The sequence below is a fragment of the Stenella coeruleoalba genome, assembly GCF_951394435.1.
Source record: "Stenella coeruleoalba genome assembly, chromosome: 19".
NCBI classification, from domain to species: Eukaryota; Metazoa; Chordata; class Mammalia; order Artiodactyla; family Delphinidae; genus Stenella; species Stenella coeruleoalba.
Window position 1 is genome coordinate 12,192,965 of NC_137165.1, and position 14,157 is coordinate 12,207,121.

The 14,157-nt window shown below is 52.5% G+C and overlaps 1 protein-coding gene across 2 annotated transcripts in view; it reads left to right on the forward strand.

Annotated features, from left to right (window-relative positions):
- Nucleotides 1-14,157, forward strand: part of ITGAE (integrin subunit alpha E) — a 69,405-nt gene that overhangs the window by 692 nt on the left and 54,556 nt on the right. The gene's annotated exons all lie outside the window — the stretch shown is intronic.

Genomic DNA, 14,157 nt, shown 5'->3' on the forward strand with positions numbered 1-14,157 from the left:
TAGTTACAGAAATTTTAGTTCATTTATTTCTAAACTCTTTTCAGATTATTTTACCATGAGAAGGTGGTAGGTTATTTTGTCTTCCTGTCTGATTTTTATTTTGAAGTATTTAGTGTTGTATTCCTCTGCAGGCTTAAAAATAGTGTCTTACTTCAATTCAGTAGAGCTTAGGAGTTAAAGAGAATAAAGCCTGTGTTGCTTGTGTGATGTCACAGCCCCTCACCTGTCTGGAATGTTCAGCACCCAGTGCAGCTCAGGGTTCTAGAGCTCTTTGCTCTGCCTGAGCTAATGGTCACATGATTAGTTGATTGCAGTGCGGTGCGGTGGAGGGCAGAACGAACGCTTTGTTTAATAAAGAAGGGCGGGGAGACTTGAGAGTTGCAACAAGAACTGTGTTGTCCATATTTTGTTGGTTAACCTGCTTTTTCCCTCCCTGTAGAAAGATGAGAGCATGTAACCATGATATGTTTCAGCTTCCTAGTGGGATTCTAGGAAAGAGCTGGTTCTGGTTTCCCTGCCAGTTGAGACCTAAGGTTTCTGAGGTTTCTCAGCTCTTTGCCCATGAAACACACAGCTGGGAACCAGGTTCTTGAGGAGGGGCCAGGGTCTGGGCGGTTGGTCAAGTGAGAAGTGCAGGGGCTGTAGAGTCAGAGACGCCGACCCCTGGCTCTGCTCCGTGGGCCTGGGCCTCAGTTTCCCCTTCTAGCAAATGAATGGGCTGGTACCTGAGCCGCTGGCTTCGTTGGTGCGTCTTAATGGTGTTTTGCTGTCTCAGAGCGGTGGCTGCAGCGGGCTGGCCAGCACCAGTGTCTGCGGCAGGTGCGGGGAGTGTCAAGGAGACAACTGAGGGTGTGCGTGAGGTTGTGGACGGGACTACCCCCACCCCACTCCAGTCTCTGGGCCACTAGTGAGACAAAGAGGTCCCCGTGGTCAGGGTCCCCACTGACATGCTCTCTGCAGTGTTCAGAAAACTCCCCTTCACAGACTTTCCCTTGTGTTTCCCAGTCATGACCCTTTCCCACCAGTAGTTCAGGCCCACTTGTCCCATGGCCTTTCAGCCCTCACCAGTCTTTTGCTAGGGATCAAGGAAGGCTTTCAGGAAGGGCGGTGGTATGTAGTTAAAACTGTTGTGACCAAGAAAAATGCCTACTTCAGCAGCCTTGCAGTTCTCACAAACACGCACAGCCCAGAAAATTACCTTTAAAGACGTTAAGTTTTATTTCCCAAAGTTATTGGCCTTAGCCTCTCACTCTCCAGCCCACTCAAGCACTCAGATCTTGCAGCGTCTTACGAGTGTTCTGGAAGCCCAGGCCCTTTCTTGGGAGCTGGGGAGCAAAGATGGACAGTCGGTTTAGTCTTTACACATATGAGATTTTAGATACGTTTTGCTGCTTGATAATAATTACAGATACCTCATTTCTGTTTTCCACTCTCCACCTTGGGAGAGGTGCCAACTACCCAGGAGAGCTTGTGGAGCCCAGCACACAATGGAACCTCTCCTCCCCTGGCCTCCTCTAGCCTGACCCCATGAGTCCCTCGCCTTAGGTCAGAAACTGTCTTCTCCCACTCCATCCCTGCAGCAGCCTCTTTACTGGTTCCTCTGCCCTGTCTCTCCTTCTCCATTCTGCACACTGCAGCTGGGATGAACTTCCGGTGTTGTTAGCAGCTTCATTGAGAGATGATTTACATAGCATACGGTTCACCCATTTAAAGTGTACATTTCAGTGGCTTTTAGTATATTCACAGAGTTGTGCATCCATTGCCATAAGCAATGTGAGAATATTTTCATCATCAAAAAGAAACCCTGTGCCCATTCGCAGTACCCCATCCCCTGTTCCCCACTGGCAACCACTAACTACTTTTTGTATCTATGGATTTATCTGTTCTGAACATTTCATATAAATGGAAATCATACACTTTGTGGCTGTTTGTGACTGGTTTCTTTAACTAAACATGTTTTCGAGGTTCATCCATGTTGTAATATATATCAGTACTTCGTTTCTTTTTATTGCTGAGTAACGTTCCATCGTATGGGTATACCATATTTTGTTTAGCCATTCATCAGTTGATGGACCGCTGGGTTGTTTCTACTTTTTGGCTGTTACGAATAAGGCTGCTGTGAGAATTCATGTACAAGTTTTTACATGGACATATGTTTTCATTACTCTTGGGTTATATACCTAGGAGTGGAATTGCTGGGTCCTCTGGTATCTCTATCTTTAACCTTTGAAGAGCTGCCAGACTGTTTTTCCAAGTGGCTGCACCATTTTCCATTCCCCCCAGCAACGTATGAGGGTTCCAATTTTTCCACATCTTTGTCAAGACTTGTTATGTTTCGATGTGAATTGGTATCTCATTATGGTTTTGATTTGCATTTCCTTGATGACTAATGATGTTGGGCATCTTTTCATGTGCTTCAGGACGAACATTCTTACGAAGGTTATTCCTATTACTCCTCTGCCTAAAAGCATCACCATTGCCGATGGGATAAATTCTGAACTCGTTTGACAGCTCACGAGGCTGGTCAAGATCTAGCCTCTGGCAGTATCGCTAGCCTCTTCTCCCCATCCTCCCCGACCTTCTGCCTGCTGGTTTCCTGGAGGCATCTTGATCTCACCAGCCTCCCAGACTTTGCTCAGTGCTGTTCCTCCCCCCAGTGACCCCCTGGTCCTCTCCTCATCCCACTTCAGCTTTGCCTTCTCCTCTCCCTCATCCTCAAGGACTTACAAACCTCTCCAGGAAGCTACCTGCAACTTCCAGAGCAAGGTTATTGGCCCTGTTATGTGTCCCGTGGTGCTGCCACGAAGGAGTCTTGTTACATTCCAGGTTTAGGTTATAAAGTCATGCCTAGGATAAAAATTGAGTGTAATCAAAACTCCTTTCAGACACCTTGAGGAAGGCGCCATGTTGAAGACCATTCTCGCAGGGTGCAGTGCGGCTGGTTCCTGCCTGTGCAGGAATAGGTCACAGTTTCTTTCGCTGAGCACCAGGAGAAGTGGTTAGCCTGCAAATAGGGCCGTGTTATGCAAGCAACACTTATTTGTAGCTGTTAGACTCACACTCAGGCGAGCAGTTCGCTTTTGAAGAGGCTCTTGGGAACTGAGACAGGCCACGGGAGCAGCAGGGGCACAAGCTCACCTCTGGCCTTCCCGCCTGTCTGCTCAGGGAGCGGAGTGGCAGATGGAATGGCCCAAATGACTTAAAACTGTTTTCCTTGACTTTTTTTTTTTCCTAACTTTTTCAGACAAATACCATAATGTTTGCCTAAGTGAAATATGTGTGTAATGCCAAATCCCTGTACCCCCTCAAGCCAGCGCACCGGTACACTGGGTCGCGGTTCCGTCTTCCTGCTTTGTCTTCTTGTTAGACTGTGAGCTCCGTGAGAGCAGGGCCACATCTGGCTTGGTCATGGGCTTCCCCAGTCCGAGTGCCGTGCCTGGCACCTGGCAGATCCCCTGTACACATAGCTGGATGTGTGAATTCCCCAGCTGCTGGAGCAGCTCCATTCTCTGAAGCCCCGGCATCCTCTTACAGGCTAGTCCTCGTGGTTCTGCCTTGTACACACAACACTTTATTTTCATGTTTTGTTTTCCCTGCTAGCAGCCCCTGTGAGCAGGCTTCTTCATGTTGTTATCTGTTCTTCCTACCAGGCCAGTCCAGAGTAAATGGTGCCTAAAAAGTGTTTGGCAAATGAATGAATTGTGGGAAGCCAACCCAGCTCTGGCACCTTTGTCTGCAGGCTAGTCTGCTTCTAGCGGAGACTACCAGATTCAAAAAAGAGGAAGGTTGTTCACAAGTGCATAAATCGCACTTGCATAAGAAAGAATCTCATTAAGTAGACCTCCATGAAGTTCAAATTTTGATGATCTGGCTGTATCTGAGCTGAAGCTTACCTGGCTTTGTAAAGAATTTGCTAGAGAGTCATGTAGATAATCCAGAATATTTTTTAGAAAGCATTCATCTGCACCCAGGAGACCAAGAAAGGAAGCCGGCGGGTGGATCAGAGGCCCCGAAGAGCGACTGCTGGGCCGATTCTTAGCCTGATCCAATTGGTGAGGAAGTGACAGCAGCCCAAAGAAGACACAAAGAAACAACTCGTTCCTGGCAACAACTCTTTTGCCTAAAGTAGGCTTTGCACTGTCACGCGGAGCAGTTTTAAAGTTACGGTGAAATGCTAACAGGCAATTTGGATTAAAGTTAACAGCAAATGACGGCTTCACAGATTAATTAATTGCTGCACAAATAAGTTGATGTACAAGTATTTGCTTTTAAATCTTACACAATAAGTAAATTAGAAGTCAAACCATTTTTTTCTTTGAAGAACTAAAAGGACAGAATGTCTTTGATGAACTTGAGAACAGCATACTGGCTTCAAGGCAGACTGTTGTTGTGTAGTCTGACCAATAATAATGTAGAACTTTTCTTACATGTTTATAAAATAAATCTTAGAAGAAAAATAATACTGTAGCCTTTTTTAAAACAATGAAATTCTATGAACGTTTCACAGAACTTGGATGTTCCTGGGAGCGGTCAGGGAAATGCTGGCTCAGAAGCTTATTTCAAATAGTTGTGAGGCATTGCAGTGGGCTTTTGCTCTGCTATAAATACAACTCTAGGGTATGGGTGGTCTTTAACCCACCAAAGTCAGCACCCGGCACCCGGGGTTCTTACCTGGTTTTGTTGGAGCAATTCCAGAGGCCCCCTCTGGATGACAGAGTCTTCAGTAGTTGAGATTTTGTGTTACCTCAGACTGTGTCACCCCTGCCTCGGGACCAGTGTTGGTTAGAGCAAGGGACCACACCATCGACAGGAGAGGTGATGAGGCCTTCCCGTCCCTTCCTGGGGCTGTCGTGTGTTTAATGCGTCACCTCTTAGTGGCAAGAGTTCGTCAGAGGGCCCTTGAGCAGGAGACGGCACTGTTTTGCTCAGGTAGAATGTCTTTTGCGGGGGGGGGGGTCAAATGGGGTGATGGCTGGGGCTGGGCCCGCAGCCTTGGGGACTCGTTCTAGCTCATCTGCAGACTTGAAAAAAAAACCCAAACGAGTCCCTTCGCTTCTTGGGACCTCAGTGTTCCTGCCTGTCAGATGAAGGGCTCAAGTGGGATGACCTCCAGGTTTCCTTCTAGTGCTAATGTCAGTTCTAGGATCTTTGCTGAGGTTTCCCAAGGAGCATCAGGAGCGTAAGTTGGACGGGAAGGAGTTGGGGGCAAGCAAGAGACCTAAGCCCTTGCACCCTTGGTTCCATGAGCCGGTGCAACACCCCCGCCCCAGCCCTCCGTTACGAAAGGAGAAGGAGATCCTCTCCCTTGCTCCCTTCCCTGCTTGCCCCCCTTCCCCAGTGCACACACACCATTCTGTGTTTCACTTGGGAGATTTTTTAGGAGGTAGCCCAGTGTCTTAATCAGCTCAGGCTGCTATGACAAAATACCATGGACTGGGTGGCTTAAATAACAGAAACTGATTTTCTCAATGGTCTAAAAGTAGAAGTCCAGGATCAGGGTGCTAGTAGTTGGGTTCGCACGAGGCCTCTCTTCCTGGCTTGCAGACAGCATCTCACTGTGTGCTCACATGGCCTTTCCTTGGTGCATGCGCTTGGAGAGAGAGATGTCTCTTCCTCTTCTCAAGCCACCAAGCCTATTGGATTAGGGCCCTACCTTTTTTTTTTTTAATTTTATTTATTTTTGTCTGCATTGGGTCTTCATTGCTGTGCGTGAGCTTTCTCTAGCTGCGGTGAGCAGGGGCTACTCTTCGTTGCGGTGCACGGGCTTCTCATTGCAGTGGCTTCTCTTGTTGCGGAGCACGGGCTCTAGGCGCACGGCTTCAGTAGTTGTGGCACGCAGGCTCAGTAGTCGTGGCTTCTGGGCTCTAGAGTGCAGGCTCCGTAGTTGTGGTGCATGGGCTTAGTTGCTCCATGGCATGTGGGTTCTTCCCCGACCAGGGCTCGAACCCGTGTCCCCTGCACTGGCAGACAGATTCTTCTTAATCAGTGTGCCACCAGGGAAGTCCTGGGCCCTACCTTTTTGATCTTAATTATCTCCTAAAGGCTCTATCTCCAAATGTAGCCACATTGGGGGTTATGGCGTCAACATATGAATTTGGGGAGGGGGACACAGTTCAGTCCATGGCACCCAGTAATGCAAGGGTCCCAGTGTGTGTTTGTGGAATGAGGTCACTGCTTTTTAAAAGCTCACAGACTGGGAGGGATTTTGATCCATGGGTCTGAAGGCAGTAGGGTTTGTAGTTCAGAGTCCTGGTTCTGGAGGAAACAGACCCATTTGATTGAGTCCACTCGGCCACTTACTAGCCGTATGGCCTTGGGCAGATTACTTAACCTCTGTCTCTGAGCCAGCATCCTCATCTGCAAAATCGGGATAACCGAGTATGGTGGCTGTGAGGATCAGATGAGGGCTTGCGTGGAAGGCCCTTGGCACTGAGTCTGCGTCCCCTCCTGACGCTCAGTCAATGGGAGTGATTACGACTGCTTTTCAGTCTTCCCGGAGCCCCTTTGCCAGCTCTGTCCTCTGCTGCAGTCCCGTGTCTAGTCTCAGTAACATCCTCACTCTTCCAAATGCCCTCCTCCCAGCCTCCTAGGACTCAGAAGGCAAGTGGGTAATTAGAAGTATTTCCTGTGTCTGGGGGCGATGAGGCAGGCCTGTGGGGCAGCCCCCATCCCCTGGTGAGTTGTGCTGTCCGCTCACTCTCCGGACAAAGCAGTCAGTCCTTTCAGCTCAGGCTGAACATGTGTCCTCCATCCCCTAACTTTTAAAACTGTTTATTGTGAATCAATTTAACAATTACAGAATCGTTTCGAGGGTAGACCAAGGAACATTTTGCCACATTTCATTATTCATTCTTTTCTTCCTCCCCTCCCTCCCCCCTCACCCCCTTGTCCCCCACCAGCCACGAACTGTTTGAGAGTTACTTGCCTACATCGCGTCCCTCTACTCCCTAAATGTAATACTTTAGTGTGCATTTTCTAAGAACAAGGACATTCTCTCATATGACCAGAGTATTGTTATCAAATTCAGGAAATGTATAATTTTAATCAGTACAATAGTACCTAATCGGTGGTTCATGCTTCAATTTTGCCAACTGTCCCAATAATGTTCTTTTCTGGTCTAGGATACAATCCAGGATCACACACTACAGTTAATATCCTGTCTTTAGTCTCTTATAATGTGGAGCGATTCCTTTGCCTTTCTTTGCCTTTTATGATGTTGACGTTTTTGAAGTGTTCAGTCCCGTCATGTTGTAGAATTCCCTCAAGTTGGTCCCTTACCATTTGTTTAAAGTCAAATGAGTTAAGAAGCCATTTTCACATTGCTTTTGGATGTAGCATTATATAGCCTGGCTCTGACTTAGGACCTTAAGTCTGGGTTTGTGGGGACAGCAGTTACTGTCAGAAGGGCTTGAAGGGCCCCTGCGTGCTCGTGATTAGGGGTCTGCTGTGCGGGCACCAACAAGCTTGGAAAATACATCTCGGACGGTTGCAGGATGAGTCAGCATTCTGGAAGTCTCCAAAGATGCAGAAAATGGCCCTGCACCTGTTCCAGCATCCACTCATCAACTTTGCCTGGCCTCCAGAGATGTCCTAAAGTTCACACTCCAAACCAAAGTCCTGTTTTCTCTCAGAAACCTCCAGCAGGCTGCAGTCGTGGGTTCCAGCCTGTCCTTACTGCTGCTCTGCTCTACGGCCTGGGTCTGTTCTCTCCCGCTCTGGGCCAGTGGTGGGAGGGGAGCCCCTCCTTGCTCAGCCAAGTGCCCCTGGCACTGGGAGCAGGGAGGGAAAGAGTCACTGAGCCCTGAGTGTGGGAAGACAGCCAGCGCCCTGGCCTGTGACGAGGTTGAGCCAACTTGGGGTGATCTTCGTCGTGATCTGGCGGACGACTCATCAAACCTGGAGCTTTGCTTTTTCATCTGTTTAACTTCTCTGTTGGATGGTATATACTGTGAAAAACAGTGAATCGTAATCTCTATTCAAACAACCGTGTAACATCAGGGAACTATCGTGCTAGTCGGAGGTATTTTGTCAGACCAAAGCAAAAAATGCAAGGATGTTATAAGTGACATGAGTCTTTACAGAACTTTGGCCAAGCAGGCTTTCACTGTGAGAAACAAGATAAAATTGATTTTCATCTAGTCATTAAGTCATCACCATTGTCTGCTGTGTTTTAACACTTACATTAACACTTCAAAGCGCTCTCCCTGGAGATGCAGGCATTCATGTGAGAGAGACATAGAGTCCCCTGCCTTTTTGATTGTAAATTAATTAAAATGAAATAAAATTGAAAATTCAGTTCCTCGGTGACTGGTGACATTTCAAGGGCTCAGTAGCCACATGTGGCTGGGGCTCCCGTGTTGGACCGTGCGGCTCTAGACCCTCATCGCCGAGTTCTGTTGGACAGCACTGCTCTGCATGGCCAACAGTCTGGGAGGTAGAGGTGCGGGAGGGACTTCCTTCTGCGACAGATGTGGTCACACAGGGAAAGTTGGACAGATCGTGAAGCTGGCATTTAAATATGACTGCAGGCTGTTGGCAGTGTGTCCTCTGGGCTGCTGGGTTGGATCAGAGGTGTACTGAAAGGTGCATGGAGTGTCACTTCTTCCGTTGTTCTGGTAGCCCAGAGCTCTGTTGGGTTAGTTCCATATCATGGGCTGTAGTCAGGTGTTAACGAGAATGCAGCCAAAGCCGCACTGAGGCAGCGATTCAGGCAGCACGTGGGTCTTTCCACTCACCTGACCTTCCGCAGTCTCAGGGCCTCGCGTGCGCAGGCGGAGTGCCGGAGCCCCGAGCTGTGAGGGTGCTTTCGGTAGGAAGGACCCTGGGCCAGGCGCTGGGGTGAGGTGTGTGGTGGCGGGTTCCGGGGCAGGGCATGGGGCTGGGACCCACCCACGTGGATGCTAAACAACGGCTGGATTAATACTGCTCCTGCACCTCACCCATCTGCTGCTGAGATCATCCAGCCCTGTTCCCAGGCCAAACCTCGGCTCACTGTTCCACCAAAGCGGGGGTGATGGGGCAGGGCTGGCTGGTGTCTCTGAGCTCCCAGGACCCAGCCCACAACTGCTGAGGAAGCCACGCAGCCAGCCGTTTACAAGTGAAGCGTCTGTGTCTACTTGAAAGTGCCTGCCTGCCTGTGGTCCTTGCCTGTGTGTGCGCCTCTGTCCCCGCCTCCTGGCTGCCTGAGCCCTGGAGCTGCGGAGGGAAGCTGAGCGAGTCGAGGCCCACGCCGCTGCCTCTGCTCCAGCCAGGATGTGGCTCTTCCACACTCTGCTCTGCATGACCAGTAAGTCAGCCTCACCCCCTGCCCCGAGGGGCTGCACAGCCTGTCCATCTGCGTGTCTCTGGTGGGGCTCAGAGCCTGAGGGCAGAGAAAGTCTGGGGACTCCCCCTGGAAGCCCGTCTTGCTCCGTGGGTCAGACCCCCAGGTAGGAAGGACCTCTGAGGCTCTGTTGGCTGCTGACAGCCTGTGGCTTTGGACTCCAGGGCTCTGCCTCCTATTCCTCCCGCCAGCTCCCCTCCCCACGCAGGCCCTCTCCCCTGGAACCCACTCCAGGCAGCCCCTCAGGTCTGTGCCAAGCTTGTCCCCAGAGTGTGGAGGCTGGTGCGGCCCACCCGCCCAGCGGAGCCCCACGGTTTAGCTGAGGAGGGGGAGGACCCCGTGCGCAGGTGAGCACTGATGAGAGACCATGCGGCGAACGCGTGGGGGGAGCCTGCTTCCTGTTCCTGACGTTAGGTCCCCTGAGAGAACCTGTATGGGGGGAGGGGACACTCCCTCTCCACTGCCTGGGGTCCCATATGGCCTTTAAAACTCTGGAAGCCCCTTGGGGCAAGCCAAGCCAGGAGCCTGCACCCCGCCACTAGGCCCCAGGGATGAGAATAAGCGTGGTCAGCGAGCCCCTGGGCACTGCTCAGATCCAGCCTGAGGCGAGGGTGGTCCTGTGTAGTGATCCGGCAGGCTTCCCGGGGGCCTCCTGCGCTGGCCAGGAGCTGGTCAGAAGAATGAGACTGGACATCAGGCAGGTGTAGCTTCAGGGCTGCTGGGAGCCTGAGTTCTCCCCAAGGATGGGTGGGGGCTAGCTAGTGAACGCCAGACAGTGGCTGAGAGCTGAGGCCAGGCTGGGAGGGGGCTCAGAATTAGCACCTACCATGGGGCCAGATCACCCAAGAGGCAGGCCAAACGTGCATGGGGCACGAGCAAAGCATACATTTTTGGATACCTTTTAATATTTGGTATTTTAAAAACATCAAAATAGTCATAGTGGAAAGATCAAAACTTTGTTGAACTTCCTTTTCCTTATTTTACAGTTTAGACTTCCCTTTACTTTCAGTTACATATGGTGTGTGGGGAAGGTCAGAATGCTTTTTATGGTTTATGCCTTTGATCCCCCATCACCAAGTGTGTACATACCCTGGTCCACCCCATCCCAGTAGAGAGGAGGTGACTGAGGCCCAGAGAGGGGTAATGATTGGCCATAGTTACAAGCAAGTACTAGTAGAAGCGGGGCTCAAGGCCAAGCCTCTGCCTGCCTCCCAGCTCTAGGATACCCCGTGGCCTGGGACGCTAACCCTGGTGTCACTCTGGTCTCCTGCTTGTCTCTGTCTCCTGTGGCCTCTGGAAAGACCATCTATCACCCCAGCACCTTTTTCAGCAATGTCAATCCAGATGACATTTATCAAACCCCTTCTGAGGCTAAGGCACTCCCCAGGCTGACGGACAGCAGAGAGCAAGATGCAGCAGACTTGCAATGAAATCACTTACCCCGCTTGGCTATGCTATGGGCTGGGGGTAAGATCAGGGCCCCAGCAGCGCCAGTCTGAGTGGGAGAAATGGAACTGTGACAGTTCCTCTCCAAGCTGTGAGGTCCTGAGATTTAGGGATGGACCAATCATGAAGAGCTTCCTGGAGGAAGTGAGATTGGCGCTGAGTCTTAAGGGCTGGAGAGAGTCTGAGAAAGTGACAAGGAGATGCCAGGGAGGGTGGAGGAACCCCTCAGACAGTGACCCCACGCCCAGGGCCCTGCATCCTGTGCCTGGCTGCACCTCCCTAGGCTGGAGAGAATCCAAACTGTTCCTGGCCTGACCTTCCACCCTTCCCAAGCACCCACTGTTGTGATGCCCACTTCTCATCAGTGGGAGCAGATGAGATAACATCAGTTTTCTGAGACAGTCAGATGTAGATACAAACTCACGGAAACCCTGGGGCTGCCCATCTCGTCCTGCTACCATGCAGCCTGCTGTTCCGAGGTCAGTCTTCACCCTGACTCCTTCTGTGACCACAGCCACTCACTTCTCCCCCCAGGGTCTCAGAGGTTGCGTCTACATCGCTCGTGTGAGGAAGGGAACTGTGCTAGTGGCCTGTGAAACCTTACAGTGGCACACGAGCCAGCAGTCCAGGGCTGGCTCTGCTGTTGCACCAGCTTCAGGCTGGGGCCTGGGGCCCTGCTGGGTCCTGCTGGGGGAGTGGGGAGGTGTCAGACCTGCCTCCGCCCGGGGCACAACCCCAGACCTGAGTGCAAGTGTGTGATGGGAAACCTTGGCCATTGAGGATGGGGGACTGTAGTGTCCGCGGTGGCCCTGAGGATGGGGGAGGTGCTTAGCAAGTGCAGACAGGTGGTGCGGGGTGAGAGGGAGGCCTTCTGTGCAGGAGAAACAGTAATGGACAGAGACCCGGGTGTGAGGAGTGTGTTTCAGGAGACGCAGGGTGAGGTTTGAGTGGGAACAGAAGGCTGTCTGCTCTGACGCTGCCTGTGCCCCACAACCAGGACACGCTGGGCCCTAGTGGGGAGCAGGCCACACGCACACAATAACCCTGACCCTCTGTCCCCAGCCAGAGGGCCCACTGAGAATGCTTTCAGGTGACACACAGGGGATGGGGAAAGGGCATCCCAGGCAGAGGTAAGACAAGCACAGTGTTCGTGGGCCAGCCGGGTGTGGAGAGCGGTCCACGCAGGAGCCAGACGCCTCCGACCTTCTCTGGGAGGCTGGCTTGGGGAGTAGCTGGGGGCCATGCGGGTGGTCAGGGTGCTGGTGGAGAGTGTGGGGGGCCCAGAGTGCCAGGCTGAGGGAGCTCGGGCCACACCCTGAGGGCAGTGGGAAGGCCAGCAGGCCCCTAGCCCGGAGGTGATAATGGGACGTGCCTGTGGTGTAGAAGGCGGAGTCCTGGAGAAAGGGGAGGCAGACAGGCCCGTGAGGAGCCACTGCTGAGGTCCCATCCAGGGGGGTTGGGGCAGGAGGGCATGGGGAGGGAGAGACACTTACGAGAAATGTTTAGGAGGAAGAAGCACTTTAGCACAGAGCACAACACTGTCTGCTCTAGACCTGTCGGCCATGGTTATTAGGTAGCCTGTGAAGGGGCCAGGGTGGGGGACCGAGGGATGAGGTTTGGGGCTGGGACGATGAGGCTCAACATGGAAGACCCAGGCGGGTGGGTGGAGGGTGAGCTGCCCCACGGGACAGGCGGCCTGCAGACCTTTCTGGGTGCTCTGGACTGGGCGTCAGGAAGGCTGAATCTAGTCCTAGCTCTATGGCCCGGCTCCTTGTATACGCGTGGGCAAACCATTCCCTGCCCTGCATCCACCCCTCTGGGTTCAGTTTGCTAAACCGAGAACAGTACTGTGAGAATGTGTACTTAAACTGCCTGGTGTGGTGGGGGAGATAGGGGGTGGGTGCAGGCAGTGGTGGCTGACAGGATGGAGGGGACTCTGACTCAGCAGACCTGTGTGGCCGGGACAGCTTGGAGAGGCGGCCCTGTGGGCGCTGTGGTGACAGACTCCGGTTCAGCCGGGCTCTCACCACTGGCAGCCCAAGAAGGGGCCTTGAGCTGGCGGGCAAGGCTGTCAGAGAACGTGGCAGGCCTCCCTTGTGGTTATAACACTGACATTAGCACCCACATACTGAGCCTGCAAGGTGTCAGGTGCTGCGCCCGGCCTTGCCCCACTAGTCTGCACGGTCCCACGTCACAGATGGGGAGACTGGGGTGAAGTGACAAGCCCAAGGTCCTTCAGGGACTCCGTGGCAGAGCGAGGATTTGAACTCAGGACTGTCTCCCTCCTGGGCTCATGCTCTCTTCTCTGAGTCGAAGTGGGAAGTGGGAAGAGAGGGGTCCCCTGATGGAGGTACAGCCCGAGCAGAGGGACCACGGCAGGGGCCTGGGGGAAGCCTGCCCCAGCAAGGCGGCCCACGCCTGGCGGACCCCAGGCACTGGCTGGCCTTATGGGAAAGCTCAGCGGCCCCGGTGACACTCCTGAACACACACACACATAAATATGTTCTCACTGACCTAATTACCAGCTCCATAACCCAGAGCTCTGCCCCAGCTCTGAGCTGCTGGCACAACAGGGAGCCAGGTCTCTGTTTACACCATCCCCCCCCCGGCCCCCGCAGTGCCTCCAGCTTTTATTAAAGGCTTTAGAAATAGGCAGACCTGGGCCCCAGACACAAATTACAATTTGCTGATGGGCCACGAGCAATCACCTGACCTCTCTGAGCCGCAGCACCTGAGTATCGTACCTGGAAGACAGCAGGTGGTCAAGGAGGGTGGCTGTAATGGTCTCTCTGCTTATCTCCTCCCCTTTCCCACCCCTCAGGAATCTTGCACCAAGATCCCTCCGTTGAACAAAGCAAAATGGGGATGTGGGGGTTGGGGTAGAGGATCAGGAATCTCTGTCCCTCTTTGATGTTTCCAGGACACTTCATCTGGCCTGGTACTGTGCTGAGCGGGACTCAGTGGTTGGGGGTGTGTCATAGATGACTCAAATCAGATTACAGTTTTGGGGAGACAGACTTTATCACAGATCACTCTGACCCAGACACGATTTAGTCAGAGCGACAGAGACCCCACAGGATGCCGAGGGAGCTCAGGGACCACTGGGGTACTCTGGCTGAGAATCTGGATTTGCTCCTGGGGCAGGGCCCCAAAGGATGGGGTAGAGGTGGGAGAGTGATGAGGAAGGCACATTGGCAGAGGGAACCGCTTGTGCAAAGGCCCTGCGGCGGGTGGTATGCAGATGGTGTTCAGGAAGTGGGGTATCGAGCCAGAGAGCAGAGCTGGCAGAGGGGACACTGGGCTGGGCAGGGAGGTACCATGGATGCCGGGGGGAGGAGGCTGGACTTATCACAGGGGTTTCAATTCATGTCTCTTAAGTCACACAGATG